Source organism: Ranitomeya imitator, chromosome 10 (assembly GCF_032444005.1).
Source record: "Ranitomeya imitator isolate aRanImi1 chromosome 10, aRanImi1.pri, whole genome shotgun sequence".
In the NCBI taxonomy this organism is placed as follows: Eukaryota; Metazoa; Chordata; class Amphibia; order Anura; family Dendrobatidae; genus Ranitomeya; species Ranitomeya imitator.
Window position 1 is genome coordinate 133,699,235 of NC_091291.1, and position 6,305 is coordinate 133,705,539.

Consider the following 6,305-nt stretch of genomic DNA (forward strand, 5'->3'; position numbering starts at 1 on the left):
CTATTTTTGTACTTTAGTGGACATTTAATATAAGAGACTATTGTAAGATGTAGATTTTTGCTGTGATCGGTACGGCTGGTTCTCAGGGGGTCTCATATTGTGATCTATTTTCAGGGGTCTCATATTGTGATCTATTTTAGGGGTCTCATACTGTGATCTTCAGCATGCTATACTTTACCAAACCCGATTCCACAGGAGTCACACGCGATGTGAACTAACACGCAATCTGTACACGTTTCCACCTCGCCTTGAGATCTTCATCAGGCTTCATATTTCTTTCTTTATTGTGCTGCATGCATTATGTAAAAAAATAAAAAACATTCCGTAATTGATTTTGATGAAAAACTTGTAACTAATTGATTCTGCAACTTCCATGCCTGCAAGCTGCTTAATGCTTTGAGCCTGCACCCCGATAGCTGCGCCCCTGTTAGTTCAGTCTCCGGTTTCTCTAGCCTTCTGTGAAATCTAATCGAATTAGCAGAAGACAGAAAGGTCTGGAGAGGAGCCGAAAGAAAGCAGTAGAGGAGCCGAAAGACAGCAGGAGAGGAGCCGAAAGACAGCAGGAGTGGCGCTGAACAGCATTAACCCTGCTGTTGTCTTCGGTCAAAAACGACCGACCTTGAACTTCAATATTCTTTAAAATATTCAAGATGCGGCTCTGAAACCCGTGGCCGACCGACCCATCCTCATTTAAGTCAATCGACCACAAGTTTCAGAACCGCATCTTGAACACCCCCAAAAAATACCAAAGTTCAAAATCGGTCTCCCCAGACTGAAGACAACCGCAGGGTTAAACAGCTTGCAATGGATACGGTTCACATGCAAGCTGCGGCAGCACTTTACAATTTAAACCATATGAGAACTGGAGAGGACTCCTTGTATCCACAAAGGAGCGGTACAGAGTAGCGGGAGCCTCCACCATGACAGTATAGATAGTAAGTGTCCAAACCTGAAGACGTGAATCAATCAATCATGGAGAATGCAAGTTAACTATTAAATGACTGTTTCACAATAGGCGGTAAACCATCGGATGACTCGTCAATGACCCGCTCGTAGGGAATTACGAGGTTATAAACCCGCACGATCACGGGGAGGGAACTTTTACTAGAGTCGCTGGATGCATTTTATTGCAGGAGAGTTTTTTTTTTTTTTTAAATAAAAGTAATTAAATCATCTCACAAGACAGAAGCCATCAGAGAGAAGAGGCCGCGTGTGTCGGTGCTATGGGGCCCCGGACGGGGAGGGTTGAAGGGCAGCTCAGCGGCGCTTTTCTTTTTAGAAAAAGAGTCCTCAGATCCCCTCTGTGAAAGGAGCAGAAATGAGCATGCGCAACCACCGCTGAATGCATGCGCACTACTGCTCCACTCACACAGAGGACTTTGGGACCCTCATTCCCAATAGTTGGACCCCCACTAATCAGACATTTTTTTTTATCTTGTGGAAATGTATTTAGTGGGAAGTCCGCTTGAAGAGAGCAGTTTCCTGGTACTAGACGGTCTTCTGCCTGCATATATGGGACGTGGCATGGGGGGGGTGTTTTTCTATACAAGAAGTGGAAGGTGGGTCTGTCTCTCTACGGGAAGTGGCTCTTGGTCTCCTGTCTGTCAAACAGCATAGAGGAGGAACACAGCCATTAAACAGCGACAAGAGCAACGCATGCTTGGCAGAGAGGGGAAAGGAAGTTCCAGCACCTATAGTGCTAGCAGAATGCTGATGGAAAGAAACCGCCTTTTTTGAATAAAAGTAGGAGGCAAATTTCAAAACATGAGAACCAGGACAGTTTCTGGTAGATGCACTAAAAGAAGAAGTTTTACCTTCTTGTGGAGGACAGGACCACCTTTTCTACGGCTTTAGTATAAAAGGATGGGCTCTGTAAAAAAAAAAACAAAAAAAAAAAACACTCATCAACTCATCTCAAAATGAAGGTGTTGTCCCATTTATATCAAGCATTTGTAGATATGCCTAGTCTTGTGCTCGGACATGTAGTAGGTGTGTGCCGTAAATCAGCGGCATTAGTAGAAGCTTATCCCCGCTGAAAGCATTAGGAGGAGCAGTAAATCTCCGCCACTGTGCAAACCTTCCACCTAGGCTGTGATTCTGCCTCCTGATGTCAGGTCGGAGCACAGCTGCAGCGGGCGCTCGGCCCACCCAAAGAAAGGAAGCGGGTTCCATAACCGCAGTCTATAGAGCTGTCCCTGTCCCGCAGACCCCGCACTAACACCGGGCGTACACGCGGTAAAGAAGTCGTAAAATACCATTCGCTACATCTCCTTTAATTACGGAAAACTCTCATGATCAAAGCCGCGGCGGATTATAGTCCCAGGCGGGTGAGTGGGATTGTGCCGCACAAGCGGAAAATATGAGTGCGCTGTCTGTGCAGCGTGGGCATGAGATTAACACACAAAAAAAAATCTCACGCACAATGCAAGCAATGGAAATATTCCCTGGGCTGCGGCTACACGGTGACCGGGGCTGCAACATTTGGTACGCAACGAAAGTTTGTCGCTGCAAGTGAAAGAGTCGTGCTGCAACTGTAAGTGTCAGCGACAAGCAAGTCATAATTAAATCCGAGTCGCTGCAAGTGAAAGAGTCGTGCTGCAACCGCAAGTGTCAGCGACAAGCAAGTCATAATAAAATCCGAAGCGCCTGGGCTTCTTACGACTTACTTGTCGCGGACGCAGTACCCTCCGGGGTCACAATGTCGCCCCATTCTGCGATGCTGCAGCAACTTTGGCTTGGTTGCAAGTGTCGCCCGAACCTTAGGTTAAGTTGGTGCGGATTTTATGCGCAGATTTTCCTGTAAAATCCACAGCATTGGTGCTAAACACCAGTTTGCAGCGCGTCAATTTCTTGCAGGTTTCAACCTTTGCAAAATCCGAATATAACACCAGCAGATATAAGAAAAATCAACACCAAATACAGAAAGTGTGACTCTGCAGAGCAATTCTGGGTGTAAAATCCGCACGGATCTTATAGTACAGTACACGCAGGTTTTAGGTTTGTACCAGACAAATCTCCGCTGCACACCGTTGCCGTTTCTCCACTTTTCTGGAGTATTTTCCTCCTTTTTCCACCGTTTTCTCTCTAAGTTTTGCGCCACTTTTTAAGTTCTCTTTCTTTCTAAAGTTTTTTTTTTACCCCTTGGATAACTCTGCATAATATCCCAATGTTTTAGGCCGGTTCATGAAATGCAGCTTTTATCAGATGCAGCATGTTTCGCTCTTCACTTTACTCTCTGGAATACGTTTTGTGGATGTGTTTTCTATTTGGCGCATTTCTGCAACCTGTTAATGAATTGGCAACTTTTGGTGCTTTCAAATAGTAAAAATTGGTTGAAGGCAAAAATAAAAGAATATTTTTTTTTTTAATTTAATATGTCAAATACCACAAGACAAAAAATGAAAAAAGGATTTAAAATAAAATTGTAAAAAAAAAAAAAAAAAAATGAATCGGGCGCATTGAGTTTAGCTCAACTTTCGACAGTTTTTTTTCTATACTTATTACGAATTTTGGACCAAAGCCGCCTTTTCACGATGAAACAAAACATTAATGAGTCTTCGATTCATGCTAAAAAGGGGGCGAAATGTAATAATCAAAATAATCCATACCAGTTACCAAAAGAAAAACACTTTAACTGCACCAATTATATCTTTAGGAAAACTGTAGTTGGGAGTACATGGATTTGAAAAAATTTCCTACAGACGACCTGAGAGCGCATTTAATTTTTCCTTTTTTTTTTTTTTTCCTATAGCAATTTATCTTTTATCCATCACCTGTGTTGTCCTAGCTGATAGATGAGACACATGTAGAGACCGAAAACCAACAGCGGGGTGCAGCACTCTCTGTGAGCAGCAGGTGGCAGTGTAACCATTGCTATTTACTGAGCCAACAAACTCTGCCTCTCCCAAACTTTTACTAACAGAACTTGGAAAAAAGTCCTGATCAAGTAATATATGTATAACATCTGAGAATCCCCGGCAAATGTAAAAACACAATAATCACCCAGTTGCAGTGTTAATGGATCGAAAACCTCAATGCCTATTTTTGTGGGGAGTACAAAAAAAAAAGAAAAAGAAAATAAATATAATATACATATTATATATATATATATATATATATATATATATATATATATATATATATATATATATATATATATATATATATATATATATATATATATATATATAATATATATATATATATATATATAAAATTAAAAAATATATAATATTATTAAAAAATTAATATATATTTTTTTTTTTTAAATAATAATATATATATAATATTATTATTACTAAAATATATATATATATAATATTATTATTATTATAAAAAAATAAATATATATATATATATAATATATATATTATTATTACTAAAATATATATATATAATATTATTATTATTATTAAATAAATATATATATTTATTTATTTTTTTATAACAATATTATATATATATATATATATATATATACACACACATATACATGTGCACCAGTATATATATGATGATTAGCATGGATTTGTGCGAAAGTGTGCGTAACATTACAGAATGCAGACGTGTCACTACATGCAGCCCAACATACCAGCAATCTATCACACACATAGGGGCACATGTGCACACGAAATTATATTGCTTACACTTTCTGCATCAGAATTGTTTAGAAAAAGAAAAAGTGCATGACTATAAACTCGGTAGCAGCAGATTTTTATGTTCTGTATCAGACTGCCGTCACACTATCAGTATTTGGTCAGGATTTTACATCAGTATTTGTAGCCAAAACCAGCAGTGGGTGATAAATACAGAAGTGGTGCGTATGTTTCTATTATACTTTTCCTCTATTTGTTCCTCTCCTGGTTTTGGCTACAAATACTGATGTAAAATACTGACCAAATACTGATAGTGTGACGGCAGCCTAAGGGTGGAAACAAAAACACCCCCGACCTCCTAGTTGTCCGCCATGTGATATAAATGAGGAGTTCGAGCATATACCACGTCGTGATACATTGTAACCCAGCAAAAGTGCATTGACTGTTTTAACAGGAGCCCACCCTGTAATAAATGTCTGATAGTAAAAATGGGGTGAATGCGGGGTTCTGTCCGTGCGCTCCGACTCTGCAGATATCCCAGTACTTACACTGATGGGTGTTACATAGTGTATATCTGCTATAATATAGTGTATCTGATTATATATACATATTACCGTATATCATATATATAAGTTATAAGGGGAATATACCGGGTTTATCTTATTCTATACTACGCATGTTACCATATAATGTATATCTGCTAAAAAAAAGGATAGATAGATGATAGAGAGATAGCTAGTCTGTTATATACTGTATACATTTTATTAGAGTATCTGTTACATATGGTATGCACATTATATTCAGTATATATGCCACTATACAGTGTGTATCAGTTGATTTGTACTGTATAGGTTGTATTCTATAGTGCATATATGCAATTATATACAGTATATATGCTGTATACCTGTCATTCTATAGTGCATATGTTACACCTTGCTGATCTGCTATACAGTGTGCTATGATGTAGAGTATATGAATATATATATATATACATACATACATACACTCACACATACACACGCACACACACGTGTAATTAGTAGCAGAATGCATAGAATGTTCACTTCCCACAATAAGGATTCCAATGTAGAACAATCGCCCTGGGGCGCAGTGATGATATTAGTGCGCCCCGTTACCCGCGGTCGCCCAGGGGTGCAGGTCGGTGACCCCAGGGGTGCAGAGGCACAGAGGTGCCCGGCCTGCCCCTCACACAATGCTCCTCACACAATGCTCAGCACCGTCTGCTCAGCCGCCACGCCCCCTGCTGGCCTACCTGCCTGCCATCCCCCAAAAATCCCCTCTAACAAGCCCTGGGTGACCCCCCAAAACCTGCCCCCCGTCCCATAAGGTCCCACAGCACTAGCTCTGACACCCACGCCAGTCGCCGGGGACCTGCAGCTCTCGGCTGCACAATTCCTGGGCTTTTTTGCCCTCTTCCTGCAAATTTGGGGGAAAGCTTGGTAAAATGTTGAAAATTTCAACCCAAAAAGTGTTGTGGGCGAGACGGAGGCGAAATCTTATTCCCAGAGACCCTCAGGGACAGGCACGAGGGCTTTGTTTCACCCAAAGATCTGTCTTTTTGTTAGGGCTTTGAATATTCAAATTGAAAGTATCGCGCAATCATTGATTGTCAAATCATTGGATTCTGGAGTTTTTAAATAGATGGCATGGTGGGGAAAAAATCCAAACCTATATCTGTAGCCATAATAC